The sequence below is a fragment of the Mixophyes fleayi genome, chromosome 8 (genome assembly GCF_038048845.1).
Source record: "Mixophyes fleayi isolate aMixFle1 chromosome 8, aMixFle1.hap1, whole genome shotgun sequence".
Taxonomy (NCBI): domain Eukaryota; kingdom Metazoa; phylum Chordata; class Amphibia; order Anura; family Limnodynastidae; genus Mixophyes; species Mixophyes fleayi.
The window spans coordinates 142,126,199-142,144,355 of record NC_134409.1 but is presented as its reverse complement, the minus strand read 5'-3'; the positions used below and the strand labels follow the sequence as shown (position 1 = coordinate 142,144,355).

General features: G+C 42.6%; 1 long non-coding RNA gene across 1 annotated transcript in view; it reads right to left on the bottom strand.

The window, feature by feature from the left end:
- Positions 1–747: 747 nt before the first annotated feature.
- Positions 748–18,157, bottom strand: part of LOC142100226 (uncharacterized) — a 401,704-nt gene continuing 384,294 nt past the window's right edge. The window contains exon 4 of the long non-coding RNA XR_012678781.1: positions 748–921. This is a non-coding gene — a long non-coding RNA (uncharacterized LOC142100226). The remainder of the gene's footprint in view (positions 922–18,157) is intronic.

The window sequence follows — 18,157 nt, the reverse complement described above, 5'->3', positions numbered from 1 at the left end:
GGAGGTTCAGGGTGAGAGGTAAGAATGAGGAGTGATTACTATGGTACTATAGTATTACTTGTCTGTACCGCTATATGCTTCAGGTGCCTGATATAGAACATTATGGGGCATATTCAATTGTCCGCATTACTCGGAAAAGTAACGCGGCTTGCGCACTATTACCGTTATTACGGTACCTTTAACGCCGGCAGCGAGCTGAAATCCGGGTTATAATTACCGTAATAACGGTAATAGTTTTAACGTCGTGTTACTTTTGCAAGTAACACGTATAATTGAATATGCCCCTATGTGTTATATATTCTGTGATTACAGGACAATAAGGACTGTAAAGTGGAAACAACATTGAAACATAATATATTTTACAGACAATATTTATAGTCATTAGAAGGAATCGCTACTCTCACTATATTGCAACTTTAATGTAAAATTACAGCTATTAACTAATAGGTAATAACTGTTAGTTGATTTGGATTTGCTAATTTACTGTATTGAGGTTGTGTTATTTCACACTTCATGTTTTATAATAGTTAAACTCTAAGTCAGACTCACCGGTCCCATTGAGTGATGTCACATTGAGGAATGTCCCAGTGCCGTTTGCAGATATTTCTCCACCGTGCTGGAAAGTGACTTCACAGTAATACATCCCGGTGTCTGATACATCTACTCTGTGCAGGGTGATACCGGCTGATCTGGTAGTAATGAATTCATCTATGTTCGCTCTGGAGATTCTGCCTGTGAAATCCTTATTACTATTAGAGACCTCAGGTCCAGTCCTCACCATATGTCTGCACCACTTGTAGGAGCCGGATGTTACATCCTCTGCACCACTGATGCTGTAGGTACAGGGTAAGGTGACTGAGCTACCCTCTGGGGTGAATATTACAGGGATCTGGGATACGTGGATGGTCTGGGAGTGATATCCTGGTAAATAGAGAGAGAAACAAGGACTGATCAGTAAAATAATATCAGTCATACATTCAGGTCACAATCAGCAGGTTGTACAATAATGTAAGTATCACACAATGTATAGACACCATGTGATTATCAGGTCACACATCAGGTTATTACATAAAGCATATTTATCTCTGCACCGACAGATCTTCTTACACCAATAACCAACAAATGTAACCAGCAGCTATAAAGAAGCAACGCTCCATACAGCCCTGAGCCTCAGTTCTCACCTTGTAGGGTCCCCAGGATCAGCAGTATTTGCAGACCTCCCATCTTGTCACTGTGAGACGCTCTCTGACTGCACCAGGTGCTCTCTCCTCAGGATGTGGTACTACAGCTGCTGGAGACGCTCAGTGACTGCACCAGGTGCTCTCTCCTCAGGATGTGATGCTACAGCTGCTGGAGACACTCAGTGACTGCACCAGGTGCTCTCTCCTCAGGATGTGGTACTACAGCTGCTGGAGACACTCAGTGACTGCACCAGGTGCTCTCTCCTCAGGATGTGGTACTACAGCTGCTGGAGACACTCAGTGACTGCACCAGGTGCTCTCTCCTCGGGATGTGGTACTACAGCTGCTGGAGACACTCAGTGACTGCACCAGGTGCTCTCTCCTCAGGATGTGATACTACAGCTGCTGGAGACGCTCAGTGACTGCACCAGGTGCTCTCTCCTCAGGATGTGATACTACAGCTGCTGGAGACGCTCAGTGACTGCACCAGGTGCTCTCTCCTCAGGATGTGATACTACAGCTGCTGGAGACGCTCAGTGACTGCACCAGGTGCTCTCTCCTCAGGATGTGGTACTACAGCTGCTGGAGACGCTCAGTGACTGCACCAGGTGCTCTCTCCTCAGGAAGTTATGCTACAGCTGCTGGAGACACTCAGTGACTGCACCAGGTGCTCTCTCCTCAGGATGTGATACTACAGCTGCTGGAGACGCTCAGTGACTGCACCAGGTGCTCTCTCCTCAGGATGTGATACTACAGCTGCTGGAGACGCTCAGTGACTGCACCAGGTGCTCTCTCCTCAGGATGTGATACTACAGCTGCTGGAGACACTCAGTGACTGCACCAGGTGCTCTCTCCTCAGGATGTGATACTACAGCTGCTGGAGACACTCAGTGACTGCACCAGGTGCTCTCTCCTCAGAACATGGTACTACAGCTGCTGGAGACACTCAGTGACTGCACCAGGTGCTCTCTCCTCAGGATGTGATACTATAGCTGCTGGAGACGCTCTCTGACTGCACCAGGTGCTCTCTCCTCAGGATGTGGTGCTACAGCTGCTGGAGACACTCAGTGACTGCACCAGGTGCTCTCTCCTCAGGATGTGGTACTACAGCTGCTGGAGACACTCAGTGACTGCACCAGGTGCTCTCTCCTCAGGATGTGGTACTACAGCTGCTGGAGACACTCAGTGACTGCACCAGGTGCTCTCTCCTCAGGATGTGGTGCTACAGCTGCTGGAGACACTCAGTGACTGCACCAGGTGCTCTCTCCTCAGGATGTGGTACTACAGCTGCAGGAGACTCTCAGTGACTGCACCAGGTGCTCTCTCCTCAGGATGTGGTGCTACAGCTGCAGGAGACTCTCAGTGACTGCACCAGGTGCTCTCTCCTCAGGATGTGGTACTACAGCTGCTGGAGACACTCAGTGACTGCACCAGGCGCTCTCTCCTCAGGATGTGGTACTACAGCTGCTGGAGACACTCAGTGACTGCACCAGGTGCTCTCTCCTCAGGATGTGGTACTACAGCTGCAGGAGACTCTCAGTGACTGCACCAGGTGCTCTCTCCTCAGGATGTGGTGCTACAGCTGCTGGAGACACTCAGTGACTGCACCAGGTGCTCTCTCCTCAGGATGTGGTACTAGAGCTGCTGGAGACACTCAGTGACTGCACCAGGTGCTCTCTCCTCGGGATGTGATACTACAGCTGCTGGAGACGCTCAGAGAAGAGTAATGTTTAGAGTAACGTGACAGGTCGGACCCACACGTAAAGACAAACTTCTGCTTTATAAGAAAGCCAAACGCAAGAAAACATACAGATCTGTAATAAGTAGGAAAATCTGGATATATTGACTTTTAACCTCGTAACATTCAAACTCTTCTTTTTCCGAGCAGCCACCTCACAGCACAACCTATTAATTTCTAACCTCTCTAAAATAGAGGCTGGTACCAGTTTATTTGCTCTTAAAAAGCTGCAAAAGTGATATCAATATCATACCTTGCTAATAATCCCAGGACACACTAATAATCCCAGGACACACTAATAATCCCAGGACACACTAAGGATGTCATTATTGTCAATGAAGATCTATGATGCAATCAGACATGTTCTCAGAATGTGATCACTTTTGCACAATTACCATTTCATAGTATTATATACAGTACATTGTCATTATAGGTGACAGGTCACAGGGAATCCAGATACTGGACACCAAGCTAACTGCATACCCAGAGTCCAATTGCTAGACAATCATATATAAATAACCACATGGACCTGTACCCCGCTGCATTGACAGGGCAGAGAGGAAAGGAGGAGTGTGAAGGAGAAAAGGTCAGAGATGTAGTAGGATGAGAAGCAGCTGAGACATTAGTAATTTAGGGTGAGGAGTTTAAATTGGAATCTGTAGAGAATGTGGAGCCAATGTAGAGATTGGCAGAGCTAGGAGGTGTTGCCGATGGACTGTAGTGGGGGAGATACTGGTGAGAGGGAAGACTGGCATGAGGAGCAACAGATAACGCAAGAGAGTGGATAAGAGTTTTGGTAGAGTCACAGATGTGGAAGGAACTAAACCTGATGATGTTTCACAGGTGGAAGCAACAGGTTTGTATGAAAGACTGGAGTGGATGAGAGGGGAGTCAAGGATGACACCCAGGCAGAGGACATGAGGAACTGAAGAGAGTGTAGTGTAGTCCACGTTGAGACATACAAGTGATTCAGAGAATTTAGATGGTAGAAAGATGACAAGCTCATTTTTATAAATGTTGAGCTTTAGGTAACAGTGGGACATCCATAAGGAGGTAGCAGATATGGCTGGACAGACAACACAGGAGAGAAGGGGAGAGATCGGGCAATGGAGAGTTAGATTTTGTTATCATCATCATAGAGGTGTTACTGCAGACAGAAGGACACCAAGGGAGATACTGTGCAATGTAAGGAGTAGAGGGCTGAGGATGGAGCCTTGTGGGACCCCAATGGGTATCGGGAGTGGAAGAGCGGGTGGTCGACAATGTCATGGAGGATGAGCAAATTTAAGTGATCCCCTGACTTAGCAGAGGGAGGATCATTGGTCACTTTATTGAGGACAGTCTCTGTGGAGTGAGGGTGATGGAAGCCAGACTGGTAGAGGTCAAGAAAGGAGAGGAAGCTTGTGAGGCAGTTATAGACAAGGTGCTGGAGTGATTTGGAGTGTTTTGAATGGGAGGAGAAAAAATGGGCATTAGTTGAGAGAGAGGCAGAGTTTTTGAGGATAGGGGAGACAAGAGCGCAGCTATAGAATTGGGGGAATATCATATAACACTGTATGGAAATGTTTATAGACTATCCCCCATAGACACAGTCTTCTGTATTTGGTAAATTATATATATGTATTTGAAACCTATATTTGTTCTCTGTTTTTGGTTTAAATTACTGCCTACTGGTGTTTGAAGCACATAGGTGAGTGTACGACCTGCATACAATGAGGGATCCTTGACACTGGGTTGCAGGCTTAAATGTCAAATTATGGACTAATAGCTCATGTTGTCATTTTGCTAGATACACACAAATGTACAGTGGTAATGACAAGCGCTGACAAGAACCATAGCTGCTGCTGTATTTGTATGTGAAGAGATAGGCATGGGCATTGGCAGTGGGGATCTGTGCAATGGGTTCTGTACAATGGGGTCTGTGCAATGGGGTCTGTACAATTGGGTCTGTGATTGCAGATGCTTATGCAGAGCAGGCGTCTTGGACATTGATTTGCTGATCTGCTCAGGATATAATGCTATGAATAACATTGTGATACTGCATCTGTCTATGTGATGTCTGTATATAAATTATACTTTATTCTTCATTTATAGATGCACTTTTATGCAGTGACACACAGACAGCGGCACATACAGACAAGAAGCTTAGACACAAAGAAACAGCAGACAAAAGACTGTTTATATTAATTTAAAAGCTTTCAATAACAATGTATCACCAGGGAATGATATTATCTATTATCTGCCAATTTCACCTGTCACATGGAGACGTCTCATTCCTGTGTCCCAATATCATCGTCCTCGGGAGCAGAGAAACTCCACAAATTTCCCAACGTCTGAGATTTCCAGTCCATGGGGTCCCATGTTGGCTGATTTCCTACAAAAAAAACACTCAATATGGAGACTTTGCCTCTATAATCGTCACTAGAAACGTCTGGGCTATTGGGAATATGTAGATACTATTGTTAAATCCCAAGTTACATGCCATTCATGGTGTGGTTACAGTATAGATTGACAACACTGCTATATAGAGAATGTGGTTACCACGCAGTGTCCCCAATATAAGCAGCAGTCTCTCACTTTCCATCATGTCTCTGTGAGTGGCAGAAAGAGACCACAATATAACCTTCCTCAGGGCAGGCTGGTATAGAGGAACATAAAGTACAGAAAATAAATTGTTCCCTGGAGACCCAGTCTGCATATACACCGACCCCAAGGGTAGAACAGGGGGTCAGTTGTCTTTAACTCTAAAAAACTCATTTATAGTAAAATTGGGGGTTATGAAACCTGTACTGTGTTAATGCTGGTAAAAGTTCTGATCATGGCTTCCTGTGATTGTGAGCTGGATGACAAAGGACTCACTACTCAGGAAATATGACAATAAATGCGCTTGGGAAATAGAGGTTTTAGAGCATTTAAGAGAATATGGAAGCACAAAAACCTTTACAGGATCATATCCAGATGGAGATGTCTAATGTAGAGCTTTCACTTAAATACAATTACTCACAATGCCATTGTTGGGGTGAATGGATGAGCCATTATTCTGTGTCCACTCTGCATGTTACTTGCACCTAGATTACCATGACAGGACTTGTATTTGAAGATGACACCCTGGGTCTACAAACAGAAGGCGGCCAAGGGAACTGTCTGATTTGGTTTGAATACCAGACGTTTCATGGACTGATTATCACTATAATGGGAAAACTAGGATCATGGGTCCCCCCATCACAATGATGATCAGCTCTCAGGCTGGTCAATGCAGGGCTGATGCCTCCTAGAGGTTACCGATCCTGTGATGAATAGTGCTGGGGTTCTGTTAGCAACTAATGACCTGGTCCCACAAAGTCGTACCTTTGTCACCCTGTGATTCCTGTATAATAGATAAAGGGGTCCATAAGACCTCTGCCTATTATACCATAAGAAGAAAATAATCACCCCCACATCTCAAATAAATACATTTTGATTGAATAGAATAGAGGATCACGTGATTGGAGACTAATTGACAAAACACGTGGTAACGGAGATCCATCTAACTACTAGTCTGCCTAATTTATATATTTTATGAAAATCTAAAAAGTCTACACAAATGTGTTAGTTACAAGAGGAAGGTTTGAGTTTCAGAGAGTGTTGTCTGGAGCTGTGCAGAGAATAAGAGTAATCACATTCATGCTGGGACCTATAGTGAGCTAAGACCTACACTGGCCGCATAGACAGGATACTCGAGTATAGGCACAATAGCTGAGAGTGATGTCCACTTGGTCAGAGAGGGCCAGATGATAGAGAAAAAGCCAGTGTAGGCTGAGACACATAGGGACAGTCCCCAAGGTGAGTAAGTGTCAGCTCTGAGACATAACTATGATGCATTGTCTATTACATCTGCTCCCTACAACCAAGTAATGTGTCGGAGTAGCGTCAATCCAATGTGAGCTGGTCTAGTGCCCATTTATCCTATATCTGCTTATGTACTGCGCTACTAAACCTGGTTCACCTCAAGTGGTGGAAGATTATTGAAATGAGATAAGCTAAGCACATTTTTAGGAGTTCACTACTGTGCCCAGGGTACACGGCCATTTGTGCTTCTCAAAAGAACTTCATTATTACACCAGCTCTGAGCTGGAGGACATTAAGCCTCTTCCTGATATGATTGATGGGATGTATTTTCTGCATTATTTGCACTTTGGTGGACTAGTGCATTTCTAGATGTAATTTATCCAATGTAAAAGAAGCTTCATGCACATAAAAATGGCACATGTGGAATTAAGACTGTTTAGATGTCTCCTCAGTCTAGGGTTAGAGTAGGCCCAGTAGCAAGAAGAGGAGAAAGCAGCCTAGTTGCAGGAGGGCACAAAGTGTGGGAACCCTGTGCTGGCAGTGATACTTCAAATTGATGACATCCAGTGGTGGGTGAGATTATCTCCTATGAGAACAAGCACGCAGAGATGTGGTCTGCTACCAGTCCTTAGCAGGCCAAAGGCATAAGCTGAGTCAGACAGACTCTGAGCTGGTATCTTGCAAAGAGGTGGCCTAGCCCATCCCCAATGCCCTCTGTCCCATCACCAGGCAGCTTGATCAATGAGGATTTTCCCAAGGAGCCCAAACCTTGGACCCTCTGGGAAAGCAGGCCAGACCTTGGGGGGTTGTAGTGAGGACATTAGAGGTGTGCATGAGACTAAGTCCCAGGACCATCAAGACCTAAAAGGGTGATAAAGACTGTTGACTTTTTAATGTCTATCCAAAGTGATAGCGCAAAGGAAGTCAGAGAATGTGGTGCAGAGTATTGTATTAAGATGTTCAGGTTTCCATTATCCTGCAGACCCAGAGTATGTTTTTGAAGAGGTGAAGCCCATTGTAACACTTGGATCCATAATGCATCAGTGGATCATCTGTTAGAGAAAGGGGAATCTCCCCTCACTGGAAATAACGCACTGCAATACGCAGCAAGATCAAGAAGACCATGGTCGCAGCTTCGAGTACTGCCTTGGTCCCAATGGAATGGAAGATTTGGAAGCCGCACCAAAGACACTACAGCACATGGTTCCCATAAGGTTCTGTTTTAGTTTCCCACTGTTGTAAAAGTCTGGTATTTGCAATAGTCAGTGATACTCTAACCTATCAGGGAAGAGTCTTTCAGGCCACCCCTGAAACATGGGCAGTTGTTAGACCTAATATATGGTTGAAGTTTATGTTTAAAGTTTTATATAATTTTTTGCTGTCAACAGGCACAGGGGCTGCAAACCACCAGTCTCCTTGTCCTAGGAACAGGAGAAGTTCTGGGCAGTCAAGGACCCTTTGATGATAACTATTTTTGTGACTAAACTGGTGAAAGAGACTGTCCAGTGCATCAGGAGAACCTTGGAACCTTTGTGTCATTGAGGTTTGGTGTAAACGTGTATTTACAGCCTTACAATCTCTTATTGAAGAACAGAAAACATTTGTGGACAGAGCATTCTGAGGACTGAGGAACAGGGGTTGTGCTATAAATGTTTACTTTCAGGGGTCTGTTCAAGAAAGTTCTTGTCATGTGTGTCTATTTTAATATATCTAATGCATAACCATATTCTTGTTATGTACTGTGTGTGACTGGATGTGAGTGTATTAGCTTAATGTCTCTCTAGTGCCTTTTGTGTTTTCTGCTAATGCAGGAGACTGTAACACCACCTGTAGGGTAGGTCACACCTCTTGTAAATTTCCAAACTTGACTCCTTAAGGTGCATGTTGTGAGTTGAAAATGTGCATCTTGAGGTCCTGAGCTTCATTTTGAACTTGGGGTTGAAAGTAATAAGTTTGAGTCTTGTACCCCTTTGACTTCACCTATTCTAGTGATGCCGAGTGAACCTGACTATTGTGTGAGTCATGGGTGGATTGGTACATTCTGAAAGGTCTTTGGAGCACATGTAAATTGGCACAGCCTGCATCCATAGAGTGCTCGCCCTCTATAGGAACCACACAGCCAGGATTAAAATAAATGGATCAATGTCAGAACCCTTCAACATCAACAACAGGACAAGACAAGGCTGTTCTGTATGCCTGCAAAGTTTTAGTCCTTTGTATGGAGACTCTGGATAGGTCAATCAGAGCTAATTCAGACATGTCTGGTATCTGGCTGGAGAGAGCCTTATTTGCAGATGATCTGCTAGCAGTGATCACTAACCCTGCGGTTTCTGGCCCTGATTCATTAAGGATCTTAAATGAAAAGGATTCTTATTTCAGTCTCCTGGACAAAACCATGTTACAATGCAAGGGGTGCAAATTTGAGTTCTGTTCTGCACATAAGTTAAATACTGCCTGTTTTTTTTTGTAGCACACAAATATCAACTTTAAATTTCAGTGTACAAATAAGCTATCAAGTGTTTGTGTCTACTTACTGGAAGTTCCCATCTCCCCAATGATAAAGATTGGTTGTATATGAGAATGGAGGACATCACCATGGCAGCTGGGGATAAATATACAGAATTTCCTGCAACCTGGTTTTGGTGGCATCCTCTCTGTGGAAATATCTCATCTTCACTCTATTCGGGGGAGCGCACTACACTCCATCTAACCCCACTTTATTCCACACTATCCCTCTCCGCATCCATCTACTGCCGGGAGACCTGGAACTGTAAAAAGCTAAGTTTGTCTGACCCACCAATGAAACACCTCTGGCTACACATAAACCTATACATGGCTTTATCATGAAAGGGTCTAACAAGACCTCATGTTCCCACCTCGAGCCCACCTTCCCAGTTCTGGTGTCCTCCTCCCTGATCACCTTCTTTACTTCACCTTCCTCCCACCTCCGCAATTACCCAATTTTACCCCTTTCCCTTTTAAAATATCTGATTTGAATTTGTGATGTATTTTCAAACATAACAGGACATTAATATTGTCTGCATGCACTCAAAGAAAGGTGGAAATAAAGTGTAAACATCACATAATAATCTAAGCTTCTACCAATGTTGTTTTATAGTTAGACTTATTAGGATTAAAGGCACAGTTCCACCAAGTTCAACCTTTCATAAACTCTCAGGCCCCAATCTATTGTTAGATTGTGTTAGTGGAAGCCCATATAATGCTCTGTCCCTGGTGTACGTGACAGTAACTATTGTCTGTAATATTCTGAAATGAGCAGATAATAGTGAAAGTAGAATTTCCCTATTTAAACAAACAAGACCACAAATGATTCAGTTCCTATGGAAAGTGTGTGATTGTTCTATAAATACTAGTTTCAGTACTTCCTACCTACCTTCTGAAAGTAACAAGTGTAATGGAATCATTTAACCATTCGTGTGTCAGTCGTGAGAGCCGACATGTGACCCGGGTAATCCAATACACCCCCAAAAGCTCATGTCTGTCTGTAGAAACAGGATAATTACTGACCCAGTAGACTAAGTCACCTGTGTATGATTAAAGACATCCTGAGAACATGAGGGGCCTGATTGATCAGGTATGAATCTGCTGATTTGAGTGTATCATACACAAAATCAAAGAACTAGATCCCATAGGGATCTTTCTGGGCGCTGATTTATACAGTCGATTAATCTACCGTATAGGATATACAGTAGATGAATAAACCAACTTGTAAAATACAATATATAACAATCAAATATGGTATCACCTTAGAAATGTTCTCATCAGATAACTGAAAAGTTCTCTTATACATAGTAATCGATGGTGCACATTAATAATAATGCCGCCGTGCTGTGAAGATAGTACTTAGGCTTATCAAACCTTTTCCAATGACCAGATAGAAATAATGGGTCTGATTCATTAAGGAAAGTTAAACAAAAATTGAGTAATTTTTCTTACTCAAGTTTTCTGGACAAAACCATGTTACAATACAAGGGGTGCAAATTAGTTTATTATTTTGCACATAAGAAAAATACTGGCTGTTTTCTCATGTAACACACAAATACTCGATAGCTTATTTGTACACTGAAATTTAAAGTTGATCTAGGACATGTCCTACCCCAACTATAAATCTGCCATCAAATTTTAAATTTACCTCCCCCTCCAATGCAACATGGGTTTGCCTTACTTTCCTTAATGAATGAGGCCCAATGTTCTTAAATGTAATAATGTTCTTTAAATGTACCATATAGATATTGGATTACACACTGTTTATTGAAGATGAATACGGGGCTCTGAATGCGAGTCCCTCCTTGAAGTATTACATACCAGCCACTCGTAATAATGAGACTCATATTACCTGTGTTGTCCAACTACACACACAGCTCTCCAAGATGTTTATCCAGCTTGCTCAGGTGGTATCTAGGCTCGTCAGTAGTATAGTTAATGATTCCTTAAGTTATGTCACAATCTGGTCAAATGCTGAAATAGCTAATAGCGGCACTTCATTAGCGCGCCCAATGATAAATTAAATCAACTTCCTAAAACTCTAGTATAGAACAAACTGACGAGTTTCTCCATATTAAACTCTGGTTTCATCAGAGATTTGTGTAGATTTTTTTTAGCATTGAGTCCTAGAGTTTTAGGATGTTGTTTTAATTTATCATTGATCTATTATGTCATTTATCTCCAAATATCATCCTGACTCCATGTAGCTGGTCTACGCTTCTCATTAATGATACTATATGTGCTTCTATATGTATCATTCTGTAATATTATACCCCCAATGTTATACCCCCAATTCTATACCTTAAATGTTATACCCCCAGTGTTATACATTGTGAGGATACCACCCTTAGCTGGGATGGCAATTACCCTCTGTGGGATTCAACTCACTCGGGTAGAGTATATCCAAAATAAGGATATTATGACAGCACAACACCACAAGACGATCACAAGTTACAGGGTAAATGGTAGCATGTATCCTCCAGCAGCCTCTTGCAGTCAGCACTTCAATGTAATAATCTCAGTCTCTTTCAAAGTCTTATCCTCCTGCAATATTACCACTATTGTTTAGCTAGACAGTTACGGTGTCGCTCAGCCTGGGTTACTGGTTCACACAGACCCTGTCCTGGTAGGTTTTCCTCCAGCTGCACCACGATGCCTGGCCCAGAGTCCTTTTCGCTGATGTCTTGTACACCAGGATCCTCTAAGCTAGAATCACTCTCTTGGCATTCTGCTTTCCCTATATTCTTGGCTTTATACACAGGGAGTAGGGTCAAATGTCTCAATCCCCCTTACCGCAGGGGGCTATCAGTGGACACTTTAGCTGTTAGACATACTGTCTCTGTTACCTTGATTATACAAAGGAATGGCTTGACTGAATTAGCTATTCGTCTGAATACACTAAACAAAGGGTTGCAATATTACATCAGGGAATGACAATTCACACTTATGTGAAACAAGATATTTGACACATTGTATCAGCAGTATTACACAATCTGAGTCTGTGATATATTTTGATACAATAACATTTATATTGATACATATTAAAACATTTCCCATGCTATGTCAGCCAGTATATTACTGTGGAGGCACATTGCATTTCATCTAGAAGTTCTAACCTAATTACCTCTCAGATTACCTGTTGACCTTACTAATTAACATGGGCTGCCAGCTAGCTATGTCAGGTTACTCAGACATTGTTCTGATTACAAACCAGGTCTACGCCACACCTCATAACAATGGGCATTTTTAGAGAAATGGTAATTATCTTAGCTCAGTGGATCCCAAACTTTCTCAGTTCAAGGCATCCATAGGGTCTCCATCATTTTTTCCAAGGCACCCCATAGCCAAAATAATTACCAAATAGTCCCAACGCCTTGCTTACCACTGGACCTGGCCAAGGCACCGCTGTGAGATCGCTGAGGCACCCCTGGGAGCCTAGGGGCACAGTTTGGGACACATTGCCTTAGCTAACACAAGCAAAATGATTTCTGTTGTCCTGTTATTTTCAAACAATATGGCAATAATCTTTCTATTTCTAATGCATACAATATTGCAGGTAATAGCAAGGGCAAAATTTACATAATAACATGAAATAATAATACACATAATACACTGATGCTCTGGTCTATATACTTAGACTGGGCCAAGGATTAAAAGCACATTAAACCGTGAGAAACGAGTGATGAATAAAACTTTCTCAGTCCAGTAGCAGCCAGTTTCGTGACATCCCCTCAGTGTTATACCTCCAGTAATACCCCCAGTGTCAGGGTGCGGACTGGCCATCTGGCACTTCTGGCAAATGCCAGAAGGGCCGATGGGTAGATGGGTCAGTGCAGACTGACATTACCTCCTTCCGGGACCTAAAAGCTAATAGGGCCGGCACCGACACTGACAGTTTTCCTGGTGACTGCCTCCTCCCCAGGAACCAGCCACTTTACTACGTGTGCCGCGGCAGCGCGGATCATGGCTGTTCCGTCCCCTCCCTCCCCCTCTTCCTTATCTTCATCTCACTCTTCCCATCCGGCTGTGTGAGCTGACAGCTGCGGATCCCTCCTCGCACGGCGCGCCCTGTAGGAGAACAGAACACAGGTTGCCATAATCAGGTATGTTAATATATTTTCTTGTGTGAAATGTATTTTTGATTACTTTTCAACCATACTTTCCTGAACTGGGAGCACTATTGAATGCATTATATTATTTGGGGGCACTATTGTATGCATAATTTGAACATTGGGCACAACTGTATGGCATAATATGATTTGGGGGCCTTATAGTGGCATAATATCAATTGGGGCCCTGTTTTGTTGCATAATATGAACTGGGGGCACTACTGCATGGCATAATATTAATTGAGGGTAATACTATGTGGTATAATATGAACTTATGCCAAATGGGGGTGGCCTAGTGCTTTTCACATCCAAGTCTCTGTCATTGCTGACTATGGAGGGGGCCCCAAGAAGTTGTTGTATCTGGGCCCTGAATTCCTCTTGGCGGCCCTGCCTGTGAGTCAAGGGGGCAGACATCTCCAAGTAAATATTGTAATGTTTCCTATCTAATCAAACTGATGGATCACATCCAATTAGCTCTCACCTACCCCTCTACCCCCCTTAATTTATATACTATGTTATTTAAAATGAATAGAAATGAAGCATATTCAATTACTGTAGTGAAGAAAATATTTTCCTCTGACATTTTGCTGTAGATGGAAATACTTTTAATGTGGCCGTGTAGGTTCAGGTGATCATTCAAAGGTTATGTTTTTTTTGTATATATTTGTTAGGATTTTATTTTGGTGTGGAATGACTCCTGAAAATTCTGCCATTACAATTTAATTGAGAGAAAACGGGTACTTGTTAATTATATGTGTGTAAGTACTCTGTTGTTGCTATTTTGGGGAGTTTTTTAAAAAGCTGAACAGTGGTTTCCTACAGTGGTGCCCGTGTAATAAGTGGTGTGGGGGGTGGTGCTTGGGGGTGGTGCTTGGGGGTTAGTATTGTTAATAAGTGGGAGAGGGTATTGCTGTAATGTGGGGGTAATCAGGGCCAGATTCAGGGCCACATGGGCCTGTGGCTGCAAATGATAAAGGGCCTATTGTGAGAAATGCTGTTCCACTGGAGGTGTGGCCAGTGATGTGTGGGTGTGGCCAACTGTGTGTGGATGGAAGGGAAGCCACCAGCGGGCGGTCCACATCACCACCCCACTAATCGTTCCAACTAATCGCCCACCAACCCCACCCCCCCACCCCCCCACCTCCACCTTCCTTTCTAATCCTGGCTGGCCAGGGCCTATTTCTTTGGAGAGGCCTGGGGCTGCAGTCCCATCAGGCCCAATGTTAATCCAGCCCTGGGGGTAATGCTGGTTGCTGAAATGTGGGGAGTAATGATGTAGTGTGAGTGTCTGTGGGGGGGTATTTATTGCTGTAATTTGGGTACTAATAATGTATTGTCATGGTAAATATTGATGTAATGGGGGTGCTAACAATGTTGGGGGCTATTTGGAGAAATAGGCCTATTAGTTAAATGTGAATGCTATTGATTTAATGTTGGGGCTGGAGGGAGGCCTAATTAAAAAACTTGGGTGCTACTGATTTAATGCTGGGGATGTTTGGCGTTTTCTAAATTACATGTACCCATTTATTTTACAAATAGGGCCCCCAGCATTCCAGGATCCAGACCAGCAGCAACTGATCTAAAGACACCAGCAGCCACAGGTGGTGAAAGTGGCAAGAACAGGTAGGAGAGAGCAGCACAGTCTGCCAACTGTCCTGAGTCTGGTGGGGAACTCCCGAATTTGGGTGACTGTCTCACTTAGTCAAGATTTGGTCTGACTACAAGGACAGTTGGGAGGTATGTCCCACTTCACACTGTACTGCTCCTGAAGGCAGAACTGTGAGCACCTAACAGTAATGTACACAGTATTGCCTGTGTATTTGTCTAAAATTAAAACCATGTTACGTCATAGGGCCCCCCAGAGCCTTAATCCAGCTCTGGGCCAGGGTGTCAGATTGACTCCCAGTGTTCAAGCCCTTTTCATGGCAAAAACATCAGGTTTTTTTTAAAGCAAAAGTGTTTTTTGCACTTTTTTCTAAATCAGCCCCTGTGTCCGATACTGTAATAGAGCAATATTATATAATCTATTGCTATAATATGATATAAATATATCCCACATTTTAATCAGCCATGTATGTAAAGAAAAATGTGCTGCATGGGGACCCAGCCTTATATCCCCAGTGTTATACCCCCAGCATTATACCCTCAGTACTATACCCTCAGTATTATACCCTCAGTATTATATCCCCAGTGTTATACCCTCAATAAGTATAAAGTTCAGGCCGGGCCAAGTCCTCACTTTTCTTTATTGGTGCTGAGATTCATTGCTAACGATGATGTGATATTATAACCCGCGAGGAGCTGGCAGCTGGTATGTAAAGCATTGTCTCATTACACTGAATATACAGCAACGTATACAAGAAGTACATCTGCTCTTTATAGTGAAACACAATATATTATGACATTTATTTACTTGCTGATAAGGAATATTGGAATGTGTGAGATAACATTCTCTGAATGAACATATGAATGTTGATACACTTTTTATATGTGCATCATTTCCACGTATGTTCGGAGTGCAAATGTGTCCTTCTAAATGGGCCACTAAAAGTCATTTGCAAAACACAAAATGGCAGAGTTGTAGCACATTGTGTCAGGTATATAGTGTATGGTGGTATTATATGGTTACAATAAATGGTGGTATTATACAGTATGCAGTATATGGTGGTACTATATGGTTACAGTATATGATGGTATTATATGGTTACAGTATATGATGGTATTATATGGTTACAGTATAAGGTGGTATTATACAGTATACAGTATATGGTTGTATTCTGAATCTATAGTATAACTGTCATTATGGGACTAGAATATATGGTGACAATCTGAGGTTACAGTACATGGTGACATTCCTAGGCTACATGTTGTCCTACGCTATTGTCATCATCAGCTATTTATATACTGTATGTGTGTTTCTTATGTGTACTATTTCCTCTATATCCACAGTATATGTTGCTGTATTTCTGCTTTACATTTCCCTTGACGTGTTGCCTGGTGCTTTAGGTGGGTGCAGGGTTTAGTCCTCAGATAGACTGAGGTCAGGGGATATTTCCTGTGCGTTTAGTGATAATATGAGGACATGAGTTGTCCTCACAATGTAGAATAGATGTGAGAGAGGAACACTGTGCTGTAGAGGTCGGATACCATGTACATATAGTTATATTACAGTGTGGGGGAACTTTACCTACATCTTTGGAGATAAATTGAAGACTGTTGCATATTGGGGTCATCATCCCAAAGTGTTCATGTTATACAATGTTTCATACCTACCCATCTGCTCTCCTGATTGGCTCTCCATGTTTGCATTCAGCTAAAAATTTTCACCTGTTACATAGTACAAGTATTTATATAGATCTACACCTATTAGTGTGAGTCTACAGTGAACATGTTTTGGAAACATTGACGTCCGCAGCGCTGTTCCGCCATTTCTAAGAGATTGGTGCTCAGTAGAGATTGACTTGTGGCCTGTTTGATAAATCCACAAATAGATCAGTCAGTCTGGAGCATTTCTCACAGGAAGTTCCTGTCCAGCTAGAATCTTCCTCCCCCAGATCCACCGTTCCCTCTACGTGGTGTGAGTAATAAGAGTGGGAGTTAGGGGTGGTGTATTAACTTATGAGTTGGATACTCAGGGTCTGAGCCAATAACACACACATACCGAGCGCAGAGACCGCACTCACTAAACCGCACAGACCTGTCCGCTGCGCACGCCCCAAGACAACAAGACACGGATGGTCACATACGCTGCGATGACTTCAGGAGTAACTGCTGTTACGGTAGGTGCACACTGCCATGTGGTGCACATCCATCGGTCTGCAAGGTAATTTCCTGCTCTATCTGTGGCATCTGAATCCATATGAGCATCATTGTGCAGCTCTTAAGCATTCATTAGTGTATTACAGACTACCCTTGTTTGCTTTTTACCAAACAGTACAGTGATCTACATTAAAATATGTTTTTATACTACATTGCTCACCTATAAGTGACCGCTGGTCTCTTTTAATCCCAAAGTGTCAACATACCCAGTTCCCTAGCACCCTTAAATAGGTGCTTGTTGTTACTATAATTAGAAACTTTGCCACTAAGCCTGGCACTAGTGCGAGGTTTGCCCCTATGATTGAGAGACTGTGCCCGGTCTGTTCCCTCCTCACCATTTAATCCACTGCTTTACTTAAAATGATCTTAATACCCATTTTAAAGCATAAATCAGACACACAGACACAAGCTTTTCTGACTAAATAAACAATTTTAATAACAAAATGACTTAATTCCACTTAGTAAAACTTATTCACTTTTTAAGTAAGTAACTTTTTTTGGGCATTTTTTGCTTTTCTTATATTTTTGTATTTTTTTCTAACTCTTTAATTTCATGCTATAGCCTTTGACTCGGCTGTTGTGTCCAAGCCATCAGCTCCTAGTCAGCTGCAAGGAAAGAAATAAATAAAGTTAGAAATGCAGTCATAATACAGGGATATTCACAAAGAATTAACCGATTTCATTACGCAATATTTTATTAAGGAAAAGTAAAACAAAACTCCAGTCAAGTCACAAATATTATAATCATGATCAAGTTTTATTTCCTGTATTACAAGTCTTCAATGTGATTTCAGTTCTCAAACATCGTCATCAAATAAGTCACCGACCATTTGAAAGAGGAGGTTTCTAAGTTATTTCATGACGATGAAATCACATTGAAGACTTGTAATACAGGAAATAAAACCTGATTATGATTAGAATATTTGTGACTTGACTGGAGTTTTGTTTTACTGTTTCTTAATGAAATATTGGTCCAT